Genomic DNA, 23726 nt, shown 5'->3' with positions numbered 1-23726 from the left:
GATACTTTATGTGCAACTTTCTACCAATTTGGGGTTCCGCGCCTCCTTACAGGGGTGTGGTTATATATGAGATACTGATTCCATCTCCATTATATATTAGGAAACTTCTCTTGAATAGCCTCTTAATTCTCTTGGAGCTGGAACTGGTGTCCATATATGATCCTTCCACTTACATTGTGTAAGATATACTCCTATTTTCAATGTTTGTATATATTTGAACATGATTTTGCAGAATGAGTCTCTGATTGACATTTGTCTTTTAGTGTTCAATGTACTCCTCAACAAAGAACTCCCTGAAGAAGCCTGTTTCAGTTGAAACGCGTAGGGATATTGTTGTGTTGCAGTTGTTTTTTGAGGAATGATATCATGTGCAATAAAACTCTTTAAATTCAACACCATTGTTCAAATTCAATGTGTCCTTCAAAGTCCCATCCAATTTTTCTTCTTTATTTCAGTATCCATTGGGATGTGGCACCTCTTTGACACTCGGACAGCCTAGGCCTTTCTGATAGAGTCTTCTATTATCATGAGAAATATTCTGTCTTGCATCCATAATAATAGAATACCTGTCTTGCAACCATGAACAGGTAAACCTTGCCTTGCAACTATAGAAGAGGTTCAGCATATCTTGCAACTATGGCAAAGGTATACCTTGTTAGCAGGGGTTAGAACCTGAAGAAGCCTGTTTCAGTCGAAACGCGTAGGGGTATTGTTGTGTTGCAGTCGCTTTTAGAGGAATGATATCATGTGCAATTCTTCGACATGTATTGCTTACTTTTTTGTATGCATCATGCTTCAATTTTATATGAATTTTTAATATGTTTGTATCAATAAAATTCTTTTAATACAACACCATTGTTCAAATTCAAAGTGTCCTTCAGTGCCTCCAAAGTCCCGTCCAATTTTTCTTTTTTGTATTAGCTTCCCATGGTTGCAAGACAATGGGGTAGATTTACTAAAGCTGGAGCCCTCAGAATCTGGTGCAGCTGTGCATGGTAGCCAATCAGCTTCTATCTTCAGCTTGTTCAATTAAGCTTTGACAATAAAACCTGGAAGCTGGTTGGTTCCTATGCGGAAGTGAGCCTGATTTTGCACCCTCCAACTTTAGTAAATAAACCCCAATGTATTCTATGACCATGTTTGCAAGAAACCTTTACCTATGCCGTAGTTTCCCTTTACCATTGTTGAAGGACAAAATATCCTTTTTGTTATGGCTGTATGACAGAGGCATGCCTTTGCTATTGTTGCAGGACAAGGTATGCTTTTGCCATGGCTGCATGAAAAAAAGGTATGCCTTTGCCATGGTTGCAAAACACCTTTTTCATAATTGCAATAAAAGTTGCACCTTGTTGGAGGGTATGAATGGGACTTAGACATGCGTGTTCATTTGCAAATCCCTTCCAGGCTCCATCCAAAACAAAAAAAAAATAGAAGAAAAGTTTTGCCTGGAGCCGGCGTTCCCGGATTGTGTCTTGCACAGCGCCGGCAGTGTTTGTCTTTGGGGACGGTGCAGCTCTAGCGTTGCGTTTCTCGGGGTTATTTGTCTGTTTGTTTTCCTTTCTGCGTGTGAAGAGTTTATGAGAGGCGTCTTATTATAGACTCTGGGTGTAGAATTGAAACAATCTGCTGGCTTTGTGGTGACATAATTGTCTCGGGTTGTGGGAGGTGAATCTGAATTTAATTTCACTTCTAGAGAGGCTTAACCACAGGGAGGATCACCGTCTCTTCCTGCACCGCTGCGTGGAGGCACTGCCGGCACCACAACCAGAAAGCTCTTCTTTTTTTAAAGGGACAGTCACCAGAAACGACGTATTCTATGTAACAGATTCCACCTCCAGCCTTCCCTTCAGCCTTGCACAGTTGTACAGGATCCTCTCCTGCACTGAAATGGCTTACTCTGATTTCACTGCACACTGTGAGCTTCTCAGCGTGTGCATAAGAAGCTGCAGCAGTCAGATAGAGGCTGACGGACATCCAGCGTCATCTAGCCCTTTCCTCCCCAGCCCGTCACTTCCATTCATTGCATATCAGTTCTTTCAATTACAAAGGCTCAGAATCACATGTGGGCGTTACCTAGGACATAAGCAGACAAATACAGTCCACTCCGCCAGACTGATGTCCATCAAATCATAGCTCCTCCCAAGAGCCGGCCCACTGAGAGGAGTACTGATTCAGGGGTCATGTTTTTAGGAAGCTCCCTGCCAGCTCCTCCCACCAGCGATAATCTGCCTGCATTGCATAGAGAAGCACTGAGACCCCAATGATCACCGAATTGCATGTAAGATAAGGTATGCAATAAAAGCAAAAAAGAGTTTTGTTAACCCCTTCCTGCCTTCCCCGACCTCAACGCTGTATCCTGGCCTAGGCTGACAAGGCCCAGGCCTAGGGCAGCACTTTGCAGGGGGGCAGCACGGAAAGAGTCTTGCGCTATACTGTTAGTATGGGGCGGACTGGGCTGAGAGGCATATTAGTCTAGCGCCCCCATAAGGTGGCTGCACTGCTTCCGGTATGCGGGTGGCCGGCATTCCGCAACTGTAGGGGGGGGGGGGGGGGCAACTTCTAATTTTGACTGTCCTCTCATCCTGTACCACAACAAACCTTCCTCACTGTGCTATATGTTTTCTGCTGCACCATTGGCATGGTTATAAAGGGATTATAAACTCAAATATAAAAAAAAGTAATATATTCGAGTTTAGCAGAGCTTACATATAGTGGCAGGACTTGTTCTCTTTTTTTTTTTTTATAGCCTTTGATCCTGCCGGTAACACACTTCCTGTCTCGGGGTGACAACGCTCACTCACCTACTGTATCTATGGAGGAGCAGCGCTGTCATTAGAGTCTGTCTGGAGCTCCCATTATTAGGCTACATTCGCACTGGTGTGATGCGGAAACCATAGCGCCGCAGGAGAATCGCAGGCAGTTCACACTGCGCTCTGCGAACCACTAAGGGTATCACTATAAAGTTAATGACACCCCCAGATCGGTTCGCAGAACGCAGTGCGAACGGTGGAATGGGATGATATCGGAACGCATGGGTCTGAAAACCCATGCGATGCGATTCCAGTGAGGACAAAAAAAAAAGGTTCCTGCACCATTTTGGTCCGAATGCGATTTCAGCCATGCAAACTGTATGGCTGAATTGGCAGCGCACAGACATCACATGTGATGTGCACAGAAATGCAGTGCGATTTGCATGTGACGTCTGCAATCGCAAGAGTGTGACCCGGCCTGAACCAACAAAGCAGAATAATCCCAGCCCCCATACCACACCATTACAAGTGATCGTATACCAGCCTTGCGCCATTCTACGTTCTCAATGGCCGATGGGTTCCTTTCCCGTCCTTTAAGGAGTTAACAGAAAATATTACCCAACTCCCCCGACCACTTCCTCATTTGCTGCTAATGAGGAAATGTTCCTTATATTGAAGACGGCTTAAATACGCTGAGAAACCGCAAGTGGAGCATCTTGGCACCATCGAAACAAAGGGCTTTGTGACGCGGCCTACGTATGGCATGGGAAGCTCTCCCCCGCTTTGTCCTGTACAGCGATTATCGCTCATTCAGAAGGTGCGAGCACTCAGGGAAGAAAGGGAGAGATTGGATACAAAGCTACTTTGTAGAAAGTTTTCATTTTTTTAATAGATATTAGGCTGGCCATACATGTTTAATCCTCTTGTACAATTTTCCTTTAGATTTACCAAAAACATATAATATGAGGTCAAAACTAAACAATTTCCAATTGTTTCCAATTAGGCAGGCCCTTGTACTACATAGTTTAAGGTAAATCTACAAGAAAAGTGAACATGTATGGCCAGCCTAACACCAATCACAGAACTCTCATTTTCATCTTTTGCAGCCTTCATTAGGCTTCGATTCACACCTATGCATGTTGCTTTTGAGCGTTTTTGGAGGTTTTTTTTTCATGCTTGAGCAGCGTTTTTGCGGCGTTTTTGCCGCGATTTGCGTTTTGCGTTTTTTTTTTTTTTTTTTTTTACAGTTTTTTTTAGTCTAAAAAAAAATTTTTTAAAAAAACGGCAAAAACGCATCAAAAACGCTGCAAAAATGGTGCACTTGCGTTTTTGATGCTTGTCCATTGAATTCTATTACATGCAAAACGCTGCATTTTGCATGAAAAAAAGTCCCCGACCCTTTCCAAAAATGCAGAGAAACAAAAAAGCATTGATGTGAACATGTTCCATAGGAACCCATGTTAAAAAATTCCCGTGCATTTCTGCAAAATGCAAAATGCATCAAAAAACGCGCTAGTGTGAATGGAGCCTTAAAGAGGAACTGCAGTCTGCTCACATAATTTGTAATAAAAACATCTTTGCCATTCTGAAGCTTCTCTCCAACCACTTTGCATATTATTTTATATATACTGTGATTCTGTACTTGCCATATATGCTGCAGAAATCTCCCTCCACTGAGTCTGGCTGCAATCATTCTAACTGTGGGCAGCTGAGGCTGCTGCCTGTTCACTTCCTGGATTTACACAGAGGCACACCTCCAGCTCTGCAGCTCTCATTGACCCTCTTATGACTCACCCCGCCTCCCTTCCTGGCAAACTCTCACAATAGTGAGAGCGTGAGCTGTGCATGATGTAATAAGCCTAGGCTTTTTTACCGGACAAGAAACAGGAAGTTGGCTGTATAAGGGATTTACTGGCAGAAAAAAAAATGTTTTACTATCCAAAGTTAAAACAACAACAAGGACAGAAGATTTAATAGATGGAAAGATGAAAAAATGATTGAAGATCCACTTTGAAATAATCCCTTGTAATCCTGCCATAAAGGCCCTTGTTCAGGCACTTCCTGTGATAGGGTGACAACACTCAGTCCTTGTCTCTCACTTGTGCTCCTGTGTTGTCACCCTGTCTTCTGATAGAGATTACAAGTGGCCATCTCAATGCACATTACACAGGCATGGTCTAAGGAGGTGTTTCTCCCATCCTCGAGGTGCACCAACAGGTCATGTTTTCAGGATTTCCCTCAGATGAAACGGCTGTGGTAATTACTAAGGCAGTGAAACTGATCGAATCACCTGTGCAAAATAATGGCGAGCCTGAAAACATGACCTGTTTGGGCACCTTAAGGACTGGAGTTGAGAAATACTGGTCTAAGGCTGTCACCATCAAGAAACCCGTTTCGGACACTTCCTGTGGTAGGGTGACAACGCTCTGTCCTTGTCTATCATTTGTGTCCCTGTGTTGTCACCCTGTCCTCTGAAAACCCCATAAGTCTGTAGATGTGCCGCAGGTCTCTGCTGGGTCCCAAAGAATGGGTGGAAACTGGCGCTGGCAGAGGCACCGGGAGCATAACATCCACACCAAAAAAGTGTGAAAGATCCAACAAAAAAAAGTTTGTGGTAGGTAGGAGCCAGGTGCAAAACGATTGTTTTATAGGGTGAATGTCCGCTTTAGTTGGCTTCTGTCTTAGGCTCGATTCACACCTACGCATGTTGCTTTTGAGCGTTTCTGCAGTGCTTTTTGCGGTGCTTGCTGTGTTTTTGAACATGCGTTTTTGCCACGTTTTGCGTTTTTTTTTTTTTTTTTTTTTACAGTGTTTTTTTTTTATACTGTATACAGTGTAAGATAAAAGAAAGTAAAAAAAAAAACCTGCAAAACGTGGCAAAAATGGGGTAAAAACGCGGGTACTTGCGTTTTTGGATGCGGGTCCATTAAATTCTATTACATGCAAAACGCTGCATTTTGGATGAAAAAAAGTCCCCGACCCTTTCCAAAAACGCAGAGGCACAAAAATGCATTGATGTGAACATGTTCCATAGGAACCCATGTTAAAAAATTCCCATGCATTTCTGCAAAATGCATCAAAACACACATTAGTGTGAATGGAGCCTTAAGCCCCATACACACTATTAGATTTTCTGCAGATTTTTGTCTTCAGATTTACCAAAACCATGTAGTGCAAGGGCCTGTCTGATTGCATACAAATTGAAACTCTGCCGGTTCACACTACAGCGACATGGTATCTGACTTGTAAGTCGCTTGACATAAGAAATGCCATAGAAGTGAATGAGAGCCGTCTTAATATACACTACTGAAGTCGCTCTGACTTCAGAAAAGGTTCCTATACTACTTCAAGGCGACTTCTAGGCGACTTGTACCCATAGATTTCAATGGAAGTCGCCTCCAAGTCGAATCTCCATCTATATTGAAGTGACTTTACAGGAAAAAGAAAATAATTTACTCAGGTACTTCCCACATTTACCCCGGCAATCCCCTCCCTCCCACAGAGCTGATTATTCTGTGATTGGCCACAGCCAAAGTCGCCTGTCCTGGAAACTTTAAGTTACATTGTAAGTTGCGCAAAGTCGCACTGAAGTCGCCTCCAAATCACCTTGCAAAGTCGCGCTGTAAGTCGGGTTGCCGCTGCGAGTTCAAACTAAGGTTTGAGCTCATATTATATCTGAAGATAAAAATCTGCAGAAAATCTAATAGTGTGTATGGGGCTTTAATTGGCCCTAATATGCATGTGAGATGGGGATCAACAGGGCCCAACAGATCTAAAGGCCTGTACACGCCATCAGAAAATCGGAAGTAAAATTTCATCCAACGAACGATCTGCCAATTCTGAATTTTCGGATGACAAAAGCTGGATGTGCAGACTATAAAATGTTTGTCGTATGTGAACACAACGACCGATTTTCGTTTCTTTAGAACGGTTTTCGTCCGAAAAGAATAGTAAGAGCAAAACTACACATGCTCAGAAATGAGAGGACAATTCAACACATGACGTCATTTCTGAAGTTGAATTCAGTCGTAGGAGAATTTTCGTGTGTTGAGTAACCTCTTCACTTTCGATACGAGACTAACATGCAACAGAAAACGGACGAACGTTTGTCCGATAATCTGATCGTGTGTACCAGGTTTTATAAACTATGACATGTTTCTTCAGCCTCCACCAACAACCAATCGATCTGATTTGCCTGGACTGGTCCTTTTAAAAAAAAAAAAAATCTTAGTACATAATATTTTGGGAGTTTGCTGACAATGGTTTCCATTTGTATAAATGAGCAGACGCAGTTGCCTGTCGCTTCTTAGCTGACGCTGATTGATTGGTTACAGCTTGACCTATCAGCAGGAGGGGATCTGCCGCTGTGTGTGTGTACACTGAGCCCGCGCACACCGCAATCACCGATCAATAACAGGCAACACAAATAGACCAACCCGACATCCCGCCATGTGTCTCCTCCACCGGAAAAAGGTTAATGGTCAGCGTTAGTCACCCATCGCCCTTTGCAGGAGTTGAATCAGAAGATATTCTGTGTGTGGCCAACATTCGTCCTTTTAGCTTTGTATAGAGAAGAGAAGGGATAGCGTTGTGTATCAGTTTATTTATTGCTGTCTGTGTCCCCCATTGGGGAGATTTCCCTGTATTTCCTGTCCTGGTGACACACAGAAAGTTTTGGTCTGAATGCACCATTGAAAGTGTTTTGTTGGTTGCTACAATACCTGTGGATCCTGCCAGAAATCCAGTGAGCTGAGAACTTCCTGTGCTCTCTGCCTGTGCTGCACTGATCAGTTACATTGCTCTTGTTGTGGACTACAGAACACCTCCCCTTAACCCCTTAAGGCCTCATGCACACTGAGCGTTAAAAACACTGCTGCAGGGCCATCTGGCAAATATTGTCTAAATATAATAATATTAATAAATAATAATGAAAAATAAATAATAATATATAATAAAAATATTTGCTTATCCCGGAGTCCAGCTTTAAATGTGGGGCACGACATGTTGGTGTTACTTCTTCGCTCCATGTACCGCTATGGAATTGTCGCCAGAATCTGCCCGCCATTGCGTGGTGGCATGTGCCTGGTTTGGCTCCAGAATGGCGCGGCCCGTCGCACACAGAGACACATCGCTCTGGACAAGGTGCTGGGAGACCAGACTCGGCTCCCCCCAACCACTCCTCTCCCACAAAGGGAAATATTCGGGGGGGTCACACATGGTGTATCCATTATACACAGCGGCATTTTGTCTCACAATGGGGGACTCTTTTCCCCGGCCTGGCCATGAAATGCTGCAGTAATTGCCCGTGACATTTTTTTTTTATTGTTGCACTGAATGTATTTGTCAAGGAACATGGGACACAACAGGTGTCCTTTCACGTCCCCGCTGACAACACGGGACGCTGGGAGCTCGTCTTCCTTCCCTGGGAATGAGGGGCGCGCAAACTCCGAGGAACTTCACCCTGAACTTTGACACCGCGTGTGAGGGGGAAAAAAGAATCGATCGTTAATAATAGTAATAATAATAATATTATTATCGGTGATATGGGGGCAAAATCTTCTGCTACATTGTTTCTGTAGAATCTGCTTTACAGATCTTTTTATTTACTTGCAGGTTGTGTATTCAGTATGTTATATCTAAATCTTTATTTTTCTCTATCTGTCCCTCAGTCTTTCTCTCTCTCTCTTTCTTTCTTTCTTTCTTTCTTTCTTTCTTTCTTTCTTTCTTTCTTTCTTTCTTTCTTTCTTTCCTTCCTTCCTTCCTTCCTTCCTTCCTTCCTTCCTTCCTTCCTTCCTTCCTTCCTTCCTTCCTTCCTTCCTTTCCTCCCTTCTCTCCTTCCTTCTCTCCTTCCTTCCCTCCTCACTTCTCTCCTCACTTCTCTTTCTTCCTTCCTTCCTTACTTCTCTCCGTCCTTCTCTCCTTCCTTCCTCCCTTCTCGCCTTCTCTCCTTCCTTCCTTCCTTCCATCATTCTTTCCTTCTCTTCTTCTCTCCTTCCTTCCTTCCTTCCTTCCTTCCTTCCTTCCTTCCTTCCTTCCTTCCTTCCTTCCTTCCTTCCTTCCTTCCTTCCTTCCTTCCTTCCTTCCTTCTTTCCTCCCTTCCTTTCACTTCCTCTAATATCTATCTATCTATCTATCTATCTATCTATCTATCTATCTATCTATCTATCTATCTATCTATCTATCTATCTATCTATCTATCTATCTATCTATCTTCCTCCTGCCTTCCTTGCATTTCTTATATATAATGGGTATGTTACGTTCTGGCAGGCTGAGAAGCTGTACCAGGGGCTGATCTGTGTCAGAACACAGCCAAGGACTGCACAGGCACCAGGATTTACATGATTGTGTCATCTCTGAGCCGACATCTCAGTCCGGGAAGTAGATGGTGACCCTGGATGATGTCTGAACAAAGATGGCGCTGTCCTTCTGGAGAGAAAAACAGATGAAGGCATTGTCCGGGGGGGTGGTGATATCTGTGAGAGGTAATAAATGCCTGGAAGGTTTACACTGTTACATTACTGAGCATGCATGTAAAAAATCTGATGACAGGTCCACTTAATATCAAGGTGTAGACGTCTTGTACCCCTTTTCTATAGGCGGTGTAGAATGTGCGGTGGGGTTGCCCAGATGCCATCATATGTGAGCTCTGAGGGTGATATTGGGTTGATGGCATATGGCACAGCGGTGACACCTTCTAGGAGGTGACAGTAGACATTGAGTCTCCATGGTACACCCAGCTCCTTATCACCGGCTGGCAGGAAGCCCCGGACTGGACTTTACCCGGAGTCATCATGGTCTGGACTATAAACCTCCGATCCATACTCCGTGTCCGCAGCAATCAGGATGATGGCCCAGCTGCTGTAAACTCCACCTTTGTCATTAGATGGAAATTGCGGCTATAAATTGAGCAAGATTCACTGGAAGAGAGAAAAGATCCCTCTCCTCCCACGTTCCTTCCCGTCCGGCTCCCACGCCGTGTCAACACATGGTTCCAGGAAATTGTGCAATCTGCGGACCCGTCTCCTGCAACTTTAGGGACGCATTCACATTGTGACAGCGCATACGCATCGGCAAAATCATGGAATTTCATGAAAAAGTGCAAAAAACGCATGTCATGCTTGAGGTGCCCCTCGTTTATTTAACCGTACATTTTGCAGCGGCTGTCGTACTTTTTTTCTTTTTTTTTTTGGAGTGAACAAATGCAGCAAAATGTATAAGGCTCCATTCACAACTGCGGGGCTCAAATGTCACAAAACTTCCAGTGCGACTTTGGAGCGCGACTTTACACTAAGTCACATCAGAGTAGTGCGGGCGCCTCTTCAAAGTCGCTGCGATGTTGCAACGATTTGAACGGGTGGCCATTAAAAAGAATAGGGTGCGACTTTTCATGTCCAAAGTTGCATGACAGTTTGCACAAGTGAATGGAGCCTAAGCCCTGGTTCACCTTCAATGCTACTTTGAAACCGTGCAACTTCATCTGAAGATTTCAAAGTAGCAGGTCAGCGCAATTTCAGGTGCTACTTGGCTGACATCTGCGCCACTTCATGCACAAATGTCTATGCATGTCGCACCTGAAATCGCAAAAAAAATGAGTCCCGGAACCTTTTTTTTTCAAATCAGCAGGGCACCGCAGAGTCGCACCAATTTGAGCGGTTCCATTGCCGACAATAGGGTGCGACTTGTCATGCGATTTGGAAATAAAATCGCATGACAAGTCGCACTGGTAGCCCCCCCGTTCACAAAGGAGCCACTTTTCAGGCGACAGGTCAAATTGCCTGACAAGTCACAGCCTGTTGTCCGCAATGGCTCTGTTCAACTCGGTGCAACGCCGACTTAGCGATACCGCATCATGAAAAAGTAGTTCCTGCATTACTTTTGGTGATTTCAAGTGTGGTTTGCCTAGACATCTGTGCATGAAGCCGCACGGATGTCTTCCAAGTCGCACTGACATGCAACTTTGAAAACGTGCGATTTCAGATGAAGTCGCACGATTTCAAAGCCACATTCAATGTGAACGAGGGATAAAACTCAAAAGCTCAAAAATAATCTGACAGACGCAGCAATAGATGCTTGAAGTTCAATAAAAGTGCATCAGCTACTTTGCTGCATCTGCAATAAAGGGCACCACAGCATGACATGCGTTTTTTTTTTTTTTTTTTCTTTGCACGATTTTGCATGTGCTCATGCGCTGTTACAATGTGAATGCAGTCTTAAAGGTACTACTATGCAACATGTATGACATGTAGGGCTGCCCAATGCATGCAGTGCGTCAGCGTGCGCAAAAACATGCATGCGCAACATGATGTCACACGTGAATAGGGCCTTAAAAAAAAAAATGTAATTCGCCCATATGTGACTTTCCTGTATTCCTCCTTTCACCTCTCATCAACCTGCTAATGTAACCTTTCTGTATTCCTTTTATATGTTTTTCTATGACGTCATCACTGGGTCTCTGTGCTTCCCTATACAATGCAGGCAGATCATGGCTGGTGGGAGGAGCCGGCAGGGGGCTGTACATGGCTTCCTGAAAACATCACAGCCCCCCGCCTCAGTACTCAAGAGCCCTCCGTCGTGATGTAAGCAATGGGAGGAGTTATGCAAATATCAGAATGCCTTGATGGGTGGCTGTCAGTTGGGAGGAGTGGGTGTTCTCAGGCAGGTTATATTTTCACTCTAGGTAACCCCCATATGTGATGCTGAGCCCCCATGATTGAAAGAACTGACCTTTCTGGGGCAGTCCAGAGAGAGCTGGATGATGCTGGACGCCCTCCAGCCAGGAAATGAAGCAGGCTCTATCTGACTTGCTGCAGCTTCTAATGCACATTGTGAGAAGCTCGCATTGTGCAGTGATATCAGAGTAAGGAGAGGAGTCTGGGGGGAGAATGCAAAGATCAACCAATATTATCTAATGATGATCCACCAGAACAGGTGTTAAACTGGCGCCCCCCCCCCCCCCTCCCCCCCAGCTGTTGCAGAACTACAAGTCCCATGAGGCATTGCAAGGCTGATAGTTATAAGCATGAATCACACAGGCAGAGGCATGATGGGACTTGTAGTTCTACAACAGCTGGAGGGCCGCCAGTTTGACACCCCTGTATCTTCCTGGAATCTTGGTGAGCTTTGTGTATTTCTTCCAGATCTGTGCAGTAATCCAGTGTGAGACTTTTCCTGTAATAAAGACCGCTCACTGCTGCTCTCTCTCCTTGTGTAGGGTGACTGGTCTTGTCTCCGCCCCCTCCTGCTGTTTTCTGGAGTGGGTGGAGCCTGCTGGGCCCCTCCCACAGCTCTGCTCTCTGCACAGGCTATGTACAGCGCAGTGATGAGGTCACAGCTGTCTTTACAAGGTAATATCTGGGTTTGTAAAGACAACTGGTGGATTTAAATCCTTTGTGGCTATGGAGGAATGCATTGAAATGAAAATATGTGGGCCCAGAGTTCCCCTTTATTTATATGGATAGTGGTGTAATCTGCATCCTCTGGATGGGAAATATTATTATTATGATCATACAGGATTTATATGGTGCTAACAGTTTGCACAGCACTTTACAATATAAAAGGCAGACAGTACAGTCACAATAGAATTCCATACAGGAGGAATTGGAGGACGCTGTTCCTTAGAGCTTACAATCTAGGAGGAATTGGAGGACGCTGTTCCTTAGAGCTTACAATCTAGGAGGAATTGGAGGACGCTGTTCCTTAGAGCTTACAATCTAGGGGAATCGGAGGGCGCTGTTCCTTAGAGCTTACAATCTAGGGGAATCGGAGGGCGCTGTTCCTTAGAGCTTACAATCTAGGAGGAATCGGAGGGCGCTGTTCCTTAGAGCTTACAATCTAGGAGGAATCGGAGGGCGCTGTTCCTTAGAGCTTACAATCTAGGAGGAATCGAAAGGCGCTGTTCCTTAGAGCTTACAATCTAGGAGGAATTGGAGGACGCTGTTCCTTAGAGCTTACAATCTAGGAGGAATCGGAGGGCGCCGCTCCTTAGAGCTTACAATCTAGGAGGAATCGGAGGGCGCTGTTCCTTAGAGCTTACAATCTAGGAGGAATCGGAGGGCGCTGTTCCTTAGAGCTTACAATCTAGGAGGAATCGGAGGGCGCCGCTCCTTAGAGCTTACAATCTAGGAGGAATCGAAAGGCGCTGTTCCTTAGAGCTTACAATCTAGGGGAATCGGAGGGCGCTGTTCCTTAGAGCTTACAATCTAGGAGGAATCGGAGGGCGCTGTTCCTTAGAGCTTACAATCTAGGAGGAATCGGAGGGCGCTGTTCCTTAGAGCTTACAATCTAGGAGGAATCGGAGGGCGCTGTTCCTTAGAGCTTACAATCTAGGAGGAATCGGAGGGCGCCGCTCCTTAGAGCTTACAATCTAGGAGGAATCGGAGGGCGCTGTTCCTTAGAGCTTACAATCTAGGAGGAATCGAAAGGCGCTGTTCCTTAGAGCTTACAATCTAGGAGGAATCGGAGGGCGCTGCTCCTTAGAGCTTACAATCTAGGAGGAATCAGAGGGCGCTGCTCCTTAGAGCTTACAATCTAGGAGGAATCGGAGGGCGCCGCTCCTTAGAGCTTACAATCTAGGAGGAATCGAAAGGCGCTGTTCCTTAGAGCTTACAATCTAGGAGGAATTGGAGGACGCTGTTCCTTAGAGCTTACAATCTAGGAGGAATCGGAGGGCGCCGCTCCTTAGAGCTTACAATCTAGGAGGAATCGGAGGGCGCTGTTCCTTAGAGCTTACAATCTAGGAGGAATCGGAGGGCGCTGTTCCTTAGAGCTTACAATCTAGGAGGAATCGGAGGGCGCCGCTCCTTAGAGCTTACAATCTAGGAGGAATCGAAAGGCGCTGTTCCTTAGAGCTTACAATCTAGGGGAATCGGAGGGCGCTGTTCCTTAGAGCTTACAATCTAGGAGGAATCGGAGGGCGCTGTTCCTTAGAGCTTACAATCTAGGAGGAATCGGAGGGCGCTGTTCCTTAGAGCTTACAATCTAGGAGGAATCGGAGGGCGCTGTTCCTTAGAGCTTACAATCTAGGAGGAATCGGAGGGCGCCGCTCCTTAGAGCTTACAATCTAGGAGGAATCGGAGGGCGCTGTTCCTTAGAGCTTACAATCTAGGAGGAATCGAAAGGCGCTGTTCCTTAGAGCTTACAATCTAGGAGGAATCGGAGGGCGCTGCTCCTTAGAGCTTACAATCTAGGAGGAATCAGAGGGCGCTGCTCCTTAGAGCTTACAATCTAGGAGGAATCGGAGGGCGCTGCTCCTTAGAGCTTACAATCTAGGAGGAATCAGAGGGCGCTGCTCCTTAGAGCTTACAATCTAGGAGGAATCGGAGGGCGCTGTTCCTTAGAGCTTACAATCTAGGAGGAATCGAAAGGCGCTGTTCCTTAGAGCTTACAATCTAGGGGAATCGGAGGGCGCTGTTCCTTAGAGCTTACAATCTAGGAGGAATTGGAGGACGCTGTTCCTTAGAGCTTACAATCTAGGAGGAATCGGAGGGCGCTGCTCCTTAGAGCTTACAATCTAGGAGGAATCGGAGGGCGCTGCTCCTTAGAGCTTACAATCTAGGAGGAATCGGAGGGCGCTGCTCCTTAGAGCTTACAATCTAGGAGGAATCGGAGGGCGCTGTTCCTTAGAGCTTACAATCTAGGGGAATCGGAGGGCGCTGTTCCTTAGAGCTTACAATCTAGGAGGAATTGGAGGACGCTGTTCCTTAGAGCTTACAATCTAGGGGAATCGGAGGGCGCTGTTCCTTAGAGCTTACAATCTAGGAGGAATCGGAGGGCGCTGTTCCTTAGAGCTTACAATCTAGGAGGAATTGGAGGGCGCTGTTCCTTAGAGCTTACAATCTAGGAGGAATCGGAGGGCGCTGTTCCTTAGAGCTTACAATCTAGGAGGAATCGGAGGGCGCTGTTCCTTAGAGCTTACAATCTAGGAGGAATCGGAGGGCGCTGTTCCTTAGAGCTTACAATCTAGGAGGAATCGAAAGGCGCTGTTCCTTAGAGCTTACAATCTAGGAGGAATCGGAGGGCGCTGTTCCTTAGAGCTTACAATCTAGGAGGAATTGGAGGACGCTGTTCCTTAGAGCTTACAATCTAGGGGAATCGGAGGGCGCTGTTCCTTAGAGCTTACAATCTAGGAGGAATCGGAGGGCGCTGTTCCTTAGAGCTTACAATCTAGGAGGAATCGGAGGGCGCTGTTCCTTAGAGCTTACAATCTAGGAGGAATCGGAGGGCGCTGTTCCTTAGAGCTTACAATCTAGGAGGAATCGGAGGGTGCTGTTCCTTAGAGCTTACAATCTAGGAGGAATCGGAGGGCGCTGTTCCTTAGAGCTTACAATCTAGGGGAATCGGAGGGCGCCGTTCCTTAGAGCTTACAATCTAGAAGGAATCGGAGGGCGCTGTTCCTTAAAGCTTGCAATCTAGGAGGAATCGGAGGGTGCCGCTCCTTTAGAGCTTACAATCTAGGGGAATCGGAGGGCGCCGTTCCTTAGAGCTTACAATCTAGGAGGAATCGGAGGGCGCTGTTCCTTAGAGCTTACAATCTAGGAGGAATCGGAGGGCGCTGCTCCTTAGACCTTACAATCTAGGAGGAATCGGAGGGCGCTGCTCCTTAGACCTTACAATCTAGGAGGAATCGGAGGGCGCTGTTCCTTAGAGCTTACAATCTAGGAGGAATCGGAGGGCGCTGTTCCTTAGAGCTTACAATCTAGGAGGAATCGAAAGGCGCTGTTCCTTAGAGCTTACAATCTAGGAGGAATTGGAGGACGCTGTTCCTTAGAGCTTACAATCTAGGGGAATCGGAGGGCGCTGTTCCTTAGAGCTTACAATCTAGGAGGAATCGGAGGGCGCTGCTCCTTAGAGCTTACAATCTAGGAGGAATCGGAGGGCTCCGCTCCTTAGAGTTTACAATCTAGGAGGAATCGGAGGGCGCTGCTCCTTAGAGCTTACAATCTAGGAGGAATCGGAGGGCGCCGTTCCTTAGAGCTTACAATCTAGTAGTGGGTCTTGTAACGATCTGCACATCTCTGTGGAGCTGGCACGGCCTCCCGCCTCTCCCTCCTCCTGTAGCCGCCTGTCGCGGTGCCACGCCGGAGCTGCCCAGCTTTCCAGTAAACAGATGATTCTGGCCCCAATCTCCGATCCCCGTATCCAAAACCAGCGAGGCGTCCGCAGTGTATTGGCCTCCTCGCTCCCCGGGCCCGTTGCGCAGTTTCTGGATTTCTCCTTTTTTTTTTTCCTTCTACTTTTTTGGCTTCTGAACAAAATCTTATTCATGGCAACAAATAAAAACTTTAGAACTCTGCGTCCAGTGCCAGGGGTGTAATCAGATCCAGAGGGGCCTGCCATTTTGTTCCACCTATTAAAACGCTTAAACAAAACACCACCAGCGTACTTTAGTGATTTTTCTGAGGGGTTGATTTTAAAGTGATTGTAAAGCCTCATTTAAAAAAATTATAAAAAATTTAAAAAATGTTATACTTACCTGCTCTGTGTAATGGTTTTGCACAAAGCAGCCCGGATCCTCCTCTTCTCAGGTTCCTCTTTGGTGCTCCTGGCCCCTCCCTCCTGTTGAGTGCCCCGACAGCAAGCCGCTTGCTATGGGGGCACCCGAACCGAGCCGCATGTCCGTGCGTCCATTCAGGACACAAAGCTGTCGCTCGGTCCAGCCCCCTATCTGTCCTGATTGGCTAACTGACTTTGATTAACAGCTGTGGGAGCCAATGGCGCCGCTGCTTTGTCTCAGCCAATCAAGGGGGAGATTCCCGAATGGCCGAGGGACTTGTGGACATCGCTGGACAGAGATGGGGCTCAGGTGAGTATTAGGGGGTGCTGGGTGGGGGGCTGCTGCACACAGAAGGCTTTTTATCTTAATGCATAAATGCAATGATATGGACCTTGCTTTGTGCACTGGTCCTATTCATTTGGTGGAGGGGGGATTATGGTGTGGGGTTGGTTTTCAGGGGTTGGGTTTGGCCCCTTAGTTCCAGTAAAGGGAACTCTTAAGGCATCAGCATACAATTTCATGCTCCCAACTTTGTGGGAACAGTTTGGGGATGGCCCCTTCCTGTTCCAACATGACTGTACACCAGTGCACAAAGCAAGGTCCATAAGGACTTGGATGAGCGAGTTTGGGGTGAAGGAACTTGACTGGCCTGCACAGAGTCCTGTCCTCAACCCGATAGAACACCTTTGGGATGAATTAGAGCGAAGACTGCGAGCCAGGCCTTCTCGTCCAACATCAGTGCCTGACCTCACAAATGTGGAAGAATGGTCAAACATTCCCATAGACACACACTTAAACCTTGTAGTGCTCCTTCCCAGAAGAGTTGAAGCTGTTATAACTGCAAAGGGAAGGGTGGGTCACCTCAATTTTGAACCCTATGGGCTAAGGCCCCTTTCACACTTATTCGACCTGAAAGTCGCGCAATTTTTGCCGTAATTTTTTGCTGCAATTTTGATGCGACTTTAAGCAATGCGTGTGTAATCTTCAGGTCTATGGACCTCAAATCGCATCAAAGTTGGACCAAAATAGTGCAGGGACTACTTTGAAATCGCACAGATATGAATGGTACTCATTGGAAATAATGGGGTACGACTTGTCATGCGACTTTGCAGTCCCAAATCGCAGGACAAGTCACACAAGTGTGAAAGGGGTCTTAAGCTGGCCATACATGATACGAAAAATCAGCCGATATTCAGTCATTTAGAAAGTTTGTTCGGCCAGTTATTGGACACAAGTTGGTAATCGGTTAGGGACGTTTTTGTGCCAAATAAGGAAAGGACAAGTTTGGAAATTTTCTTCCAAACGAACGATAAATTGAAAGGTTAATGTGTTTCTCGTCCAAACTGTATGCACTGGGTATATTTGAAAAAAAAAAAACTAACAAAAAATGTATTCATTCATGTCCGTTGAACGATTTATCGGTCATTACATGATGACATTATCGTTTGCTCTCACGGCCGAATGTTCGCTTTTCGAAAATGGGTTCGAACGATTTTTTGTAAAGTGTATGGCCAGCACAAGACTGGGATGCCATTAGTTCATGTAAAGGCAGGCGTCCCAATACTTTTGACAATATAGTGTATCTATAAACTAGGAATTTTGTTTGGGTACAGCGTCGCATGACCGCGCAATTGTCAGGTAAAGCCGTATCGCAAAAAATGGCATGGTCATTAAAGGGGTAAATCCTTCCGGGGCTGAAGTGGTTAAAAAGTTTACCAGGGATATTCATTTTCGGGGGGGGGGGGACCTGGTGACACTGGCAGTCAAGCTTATCCTCGGTTCACACCAGAGGCGGCACGACTTGCAGGTCGCCTCACCGAGGCGACCTGCACACGACTGCCCGGGCGACTTGCAAAACGACTTCTGTATAGAAGTCTATGCAAGTCGCCCCAAGTCGCCCCCAAAGTCGTACAGGAACCTTTTTCTAAGTTGGAGCGACTTGCGTCGCTCCCCTTAGAACGGTTCCATAGCACAGAACGGGAGGCGACTTATCAGGCGACCTAGTCGTCCCTGTGTGAACCGAGCCTAAGGGTGCTCCAGGAATGGTAGAAGGTAGAAGGTACCTTTGGAGACACATATTGTCCTCTCCTCCAAGTCGACTTTTGGGAATCTGAGCGGCTGCTGATATTTCGATTAGACTCGGGTCATTGAATTTATGAAATTCAGTCCCAATCGAGCGTCAATTACCTGTAGAATCTGTTTACTGAAGTATCTCAGCACCTTTGTGCAGCAAACCTTGTGTCTTGTCTATAAGAAGGGTGTCCTTCTAGCCATAGAAGACCATGTGAGTGCTATGGGGCCCGGAGTGCGTCTACATTGTGTTTTATATCAATAACAATAGAATTTGGCAAACAAAGTCGAATTAAATGAACGTATTTATAAATATTTCTAATTTGGGAGCCTTGCAATGAAAGCAATTCATATTTTGTATCTGTAAGAGAGATTAGAGCATGGAGGGGGCCCTTAATGGTTTTGCTATGGGGTCCCCGTCACCCAAGATTTCAGCCCTGTGTAACGTTCTTAGGAGTTTGGGTCGTGGTCGGATCGGCTTGTATTCTGTAGCGTGGCGTGCGCGCACATTTCTCCCCCAAACGCTCTTCTGCGAGTGAGCAGGTGCTGGGGGGGGCGGCTAAAAAAAGGCCCGGTACCCGCCCCGCCAATAGAATCCATAGACATAGCACGGAATAATCTCCTGCCTCTCCAGCTATGCCAGGAATCTCACACCTTGAGGAGATACCCTCAGCCGTTGCTAGGTCCTCGCCATGACACTTCCGCCGGCCCGTGTCACGCTGTCACCGTGACTTGTTAGGGGGGGGGAGTTGTGCGTCGGAGACGGCTGTGTCACCGCGAGGTGAAGGGGGGTGAAGGGGACACTTTTAGCTGTTGGTTTAGAATGAAGTTAAATATAGATGGCGGAGGTGTGAGCGACTGATTTATAAAAAGCGCACAGCGGCAAATTATTTATTAATTTTTTTCCCCTAAAATAATAGCAGCGGATTCTGATTGGTCGCTGCGCAGCAAAGCAGATGATATGGACTCATTTTTATTAAAATTCCGGGCAGGCAGCTCAATGCACATTTGAGATAAGTCTAGGAAATGGCGTGTTGTTGGGTTCAGCCAGTCTTGTGATCCAGGCAGAACGGTGACCGCACCTTTTCTCCCTATGTGGATAAGCAATACTGTTGGGTCACCAATGGGCTCCAGCCTGCTCATTGGACAATAAAGGGATAATGCTGATAATGATAAGGTCCTTCACTCCTCCTGTCTGCAAGCTCACAGTGTTAGATTGACAGCACCGAGCAAAGTAATAGGGAACTGATTTTCTGACTGCGGTTGCGGCAAAGATGTCGCTTTATTTATTTATTTATTTTTTTTTTTACATCTTTTTACATTTTTCTTCATTTTGTCGCTTTATTTTTTTTTTAATTTTTTAAAATTTTTCTTCATTTTCCTTGTTTTTTTTTTTTTTTGTATAATACATTCTGGTGCATTTCTGACGTGTTTATGATGGCGTTTTTCCTATTTGTTTCTTTTATTTTTAATTTTTTTTACATGTTTATTTATTTCCTTATTTTTGTTTTGTTTTTTGGAATAATGCATTCTGGTGCATTTTTTACGCGTTTATGATGATGTTATGATTTTTGACATGTTTATGATGTGTTTCAAATGTGTTTTCCTGTATGTTTCTTTTATTTTTTTTTACATTTTTCTTTATTTTCCTTGTTTTTGTTTTGTTTTGTTTTTTTTGGAATAATGCATTCTGGTGCACTTTTAAATTTTTTACATTTTTTTTAACGCTCCACAAATTTGCGTGTCTTCCTTGCGCAGGGGCCATGCTAATCTTCTCTGTATCATTCCAATTTTAGTATATGTGCTGCTGAAGCAAGCACTGGTGCATTTTTTATGAGTTTATGATGTTTTCCAAATGCGTTTTTCCTGATTTTGTTTTTACATTTTTTTTTTTTTAAATTGTCCTTGCTTTTTTTTTTTTTTTTAGTATGCATTCTGGTGCATTTTTGACAGGTTTATGATGTGTTACAAATGTGCTTTTGCTTTTTTTTTTTTTTTTTTTTTTGTATTATTTGACATTTTTCTTCATGCTCCTTGGTTTTTTCTTCTTTGTTATTGTTGTATAATGCATTCTGGTGCATTTTTGACACGTTTATGATACGTTTTAATTGCGTTTTTCCCCTTTTCTCTAATTTATTTCAGGTACTTATATAGCGCCGTCAATTTTTGCAGCGCTTTATATATACATTGTACATTCACATCAGTCTCTGCCCTCACATTCATACATACACATATTTTTTTTTACATTTTTCTTCATTTTCCTTTTTTTTTTTCTTTTTTTAGAATAATGCATTCTGGTGCATTTTGTACCCGTTGGTGATTTTTCCAAATGTGTTTTTCCTATTTTTTTTTTTTTCATTTTCCTTGTTTGTTTGTTTTTTTTTATAATGCATTCTGGTGCATTTTTGATGCGTTTATGATGTGTTTCAAATGCATTTTTCCTATTTTTTCTTTTCAAATTTTTCTTTTTTTTTTAAAGTTTTTTTCTTCAGTTTCCTTTTTTTTTTTTTTTTTTGGTGGTATGATAAATTCTAGTGTATTTTTGTTGCATTTAGATGTGTTTCGGTGATTTTTGATGCATTTTACCACGTTCCAGTAGAGTTACTTGTAGAAAAAATGCAGCATGGATTCCAATGACAAAGTTCGCACCATTGGAGTGCGTTCCAGACAAATGTTGAACAGGCCGCATTTTTCTGCAATGAACTGCACTGGAATGTGTCAAAACATGTCAAAAATGCAGCAGAAAGCAACTAAATGCCTCAAAACGTAAAGCAAACATAAAACAACAAAAAAAAAAAAATGCAGGAAACTTTGCAAAAATAAAAAGCGGGAAAACCACACTGGAAGGCATTGAAAAAGCATAAAAAAACGCACCAGAATACTTTAAAAAAGCGCATGCAGAAATGCATCCTGAAGGCGTCCAGACTGCGTTTGTGTGGTGTAAGCTGGCTCGTAAAGTTGATGTTTGTTGTGATGGGCGGGGGAGGGCACTATGGAGGCCGTGCGGGGGTCACAGGTCGGGAACTATTTTCTGAGCCCCCCTCTGAGCGACTTTGGCAGCTGCTGAGTTCTCTCTGGAAGAGGAATGGTAGTCGGGATATCCCAGCGCTGCGCGGCGGGGCCGGTCACCTGACCAAACAAAACCCACTGGAGAAACTTTCTGAATACTTAATCCGTCTGTTCTATTGATAGCAGGAGATGGGGGGCTCTGCTGGTCACATGTCTGTAGAACCTTTTTTTTTTTTTTTTTCTTTTTTTCTTTTTTTTTTCATTTGTTGGAGTTACTTTCTGCTTTAAATAAAATCAGGGATGGGAGGGGCCAAAATGTGGCATTTGCCACAGTCTCCATGTCTCCATGATTGAATCTCCATGATTGAAAGAACTGAAATCCAATGAATGAAAGGGGCGGGGCCAGGGGCAGTCAGGCTGGGGAGGAAAGGGCTAGATCAGGGGTGTCACTCAATTTCATCGCGGGCCACATCAACATTATGGTTTTTATCTATGAAACCAGAGCACCCCCCCCCCCCCTTTACATTGGATGTCAAGAGCCCCCCTCCACCATCAGAAGTCAGTGTCCCCCGCCCTCTCTTACATCACAGTACACACCCCCCTTACATTGTGCGGCTGTTTGGAAGAAGCTGGGGGTGGAGCTGAGAAGCAGAGAGTGAAGTGTCTGGAGGAGGACCAGAGGGAGGTCTGGAGTCAGCTGCCAGAGTCTGCAAAATGCTGAGATCGGGGGAGGTGGAGGCGAGGGGTGCTGCGCCTGCACAGAGAGGCGTAGGGTCTGTAGAAGGAGTTAAATCCTCCTCTCTGCTGCTGACTGCTGATACAAGGTGGGAGCAGGGACGAGAGGATGCTGCGGCTGCACAAAGAGGTGCAGGGTCTGTAGGAGGAGTTCCATCCTCCTCTGCTGCCGACTGCTGAGACAAGGTGGGGGCAGGGACAAGGGGGTGCTGCAGCTGCACAGAGAGGTGCAGGGTCTGTTGGAGGAGTTCCATCCTCCTCTCTGCTGCTGACTGCTGAGACAAGGTGGGGATGGGGACAAGGGGGTGCTGTGGCTACACAGAGAGGCACAGGGTCTGTAGGAGGAGTTCCGTCCTCCTCTCTGCTGCCGACTGCTGAGACAGAGTAGGGGGGGGCGGGATGATAGGGATGTTACAGCTGCAGGAAAGGTGAGAGGGCCACATGATTATGTAAACAGTAAAAAAGGGAGGACAGACCATATTGGCCCCATAAAGAATGAGGAAGGACATCTGGTTACAAAGGATGGGGAAAGGGCTTCAGTAACCAAAACTGCAGTGTTTATCCTCATGACACAACACAGGAAGCACCTACATGGTTAACAGAGGACAGAATTTATTTATTTTTTATTTATTTATTTCAGGTACTTATATAGCGCCGTCAATTTACGCAGCGCTTTACATATATATTGTACATTCACATCAGTCCTTACCCTCAAGGGGCTTACAATCTAAGGTCCCTAACTGACATTCATACATACTAGGGACAATTTAGACAGGATCTAATTAACCTACCAGCATGTCTTTGGAGTGTGGGAGGAAACCGGAGTACCCGGAGGAAACCCACGCAGGCACAGGGAGAACATGCAAACTCCAAGCAGGTAGTTCTGTGGTTGGGATTTGAACCAGTGACCCTTCTTACTGCTAGGCGAGAGTGCTACCACTACACCACTGTGCCGCCCAGAATTAGAATTAGACTTGAGAAACTTAACATTAATAAGTCACCGGGACCAGATGGCTTGCATCCGAGGGTACTTAGGGAACTCAGTAAACTAATTGCCAGACCATTGTTCCTAATTTTTACAGATAGTCTACTGACTGGAATGGTACTAGGTGATTGGAGAAAAGCCAATGTAGCACCAATATTTAAAAAGGGCCCAAAATACATCCCTGGGAATTACAGACCAGTTAGCCTAACATCAGTAGTATGTAAACTCTTGGAGGGGATGATAAGGGACTATATACAAGATTTTAGTAATGAGAACGGTATCATTAGCAGTAATCAGCATGGATTCATGAAGAATCGTTCTTGCCAAATCAATCTATAAACCTTCTATGAGGAGGTGAGTTGCCATCGAGATAAAGGAAGGCCCGTAGACGTGGTGTATCTGGATTTTGCAAAAGCATTTGACACAGTTCCCCATAAACGTTTACTGTACAAAATGACATGCAATGCCAAGCTGCTGCTAACAAGGCAAACAGAATATTGACATGCATTAAAAAGGGGATCAACTCCAGAGATAAAACGATAATTCTCCCGCTCTACAAGACTCTGGTCTGGCCGCACCTGGAGTATGTAAAGGGTTCTTTACTGTAAGAGCAGCAAGAATGTGGAATTCCCTTCCACAGGCGGTGGTCTCAGCGGGGAGCATCGATAGTTTAAAAAAACAATTA

At 45.2% G+C, this 23726-nt stretch overlaps 1 protein-coding gene and 1 non-coding gene across 2 annotated transcripts in view; one reads left to right on the top strand and one right to left on the bottom strand.

Moving 5' to 3' along the window:
- The window catches only part of TCF7L2 (transcription factor 7 like 2), a gene marked incomplete in the record, with an annotated part of 292196 nt that overhangs the window by 27718 nt on the left and 240752 nt on the right, over positions 1-23726 (top strand).
- LOC141106988 (U6 spliceosomal RNA) lies at positions 20026-20132 on the bottom strand. Its single transcript, XR_012235758.1, has one exon. It is a non-coding gene; the product is annotated as a U6 spliceosomal RNA (small nuclear RNA).

The sequence above is a fragment of the Aquarana catesbeiana genome, linkage group LG08, assembly GCF_042186555.1.
Source record: "Aquarana catesbeiana isolate 2022-GZ linkage group LG08, ASM4218655v1, whole genome shotgun sequence".
NCBI lineage: Eukaryota > Metazoa > Chordata > Amphibia > Anura > Ranidae > Aquarana > Aquarana catesbeiana.
The sequence above is the reverse complement of the archived record's forward strand: the minus strand, read 5'-3'. Positions and strand labels throughout refer to the sequence as shown.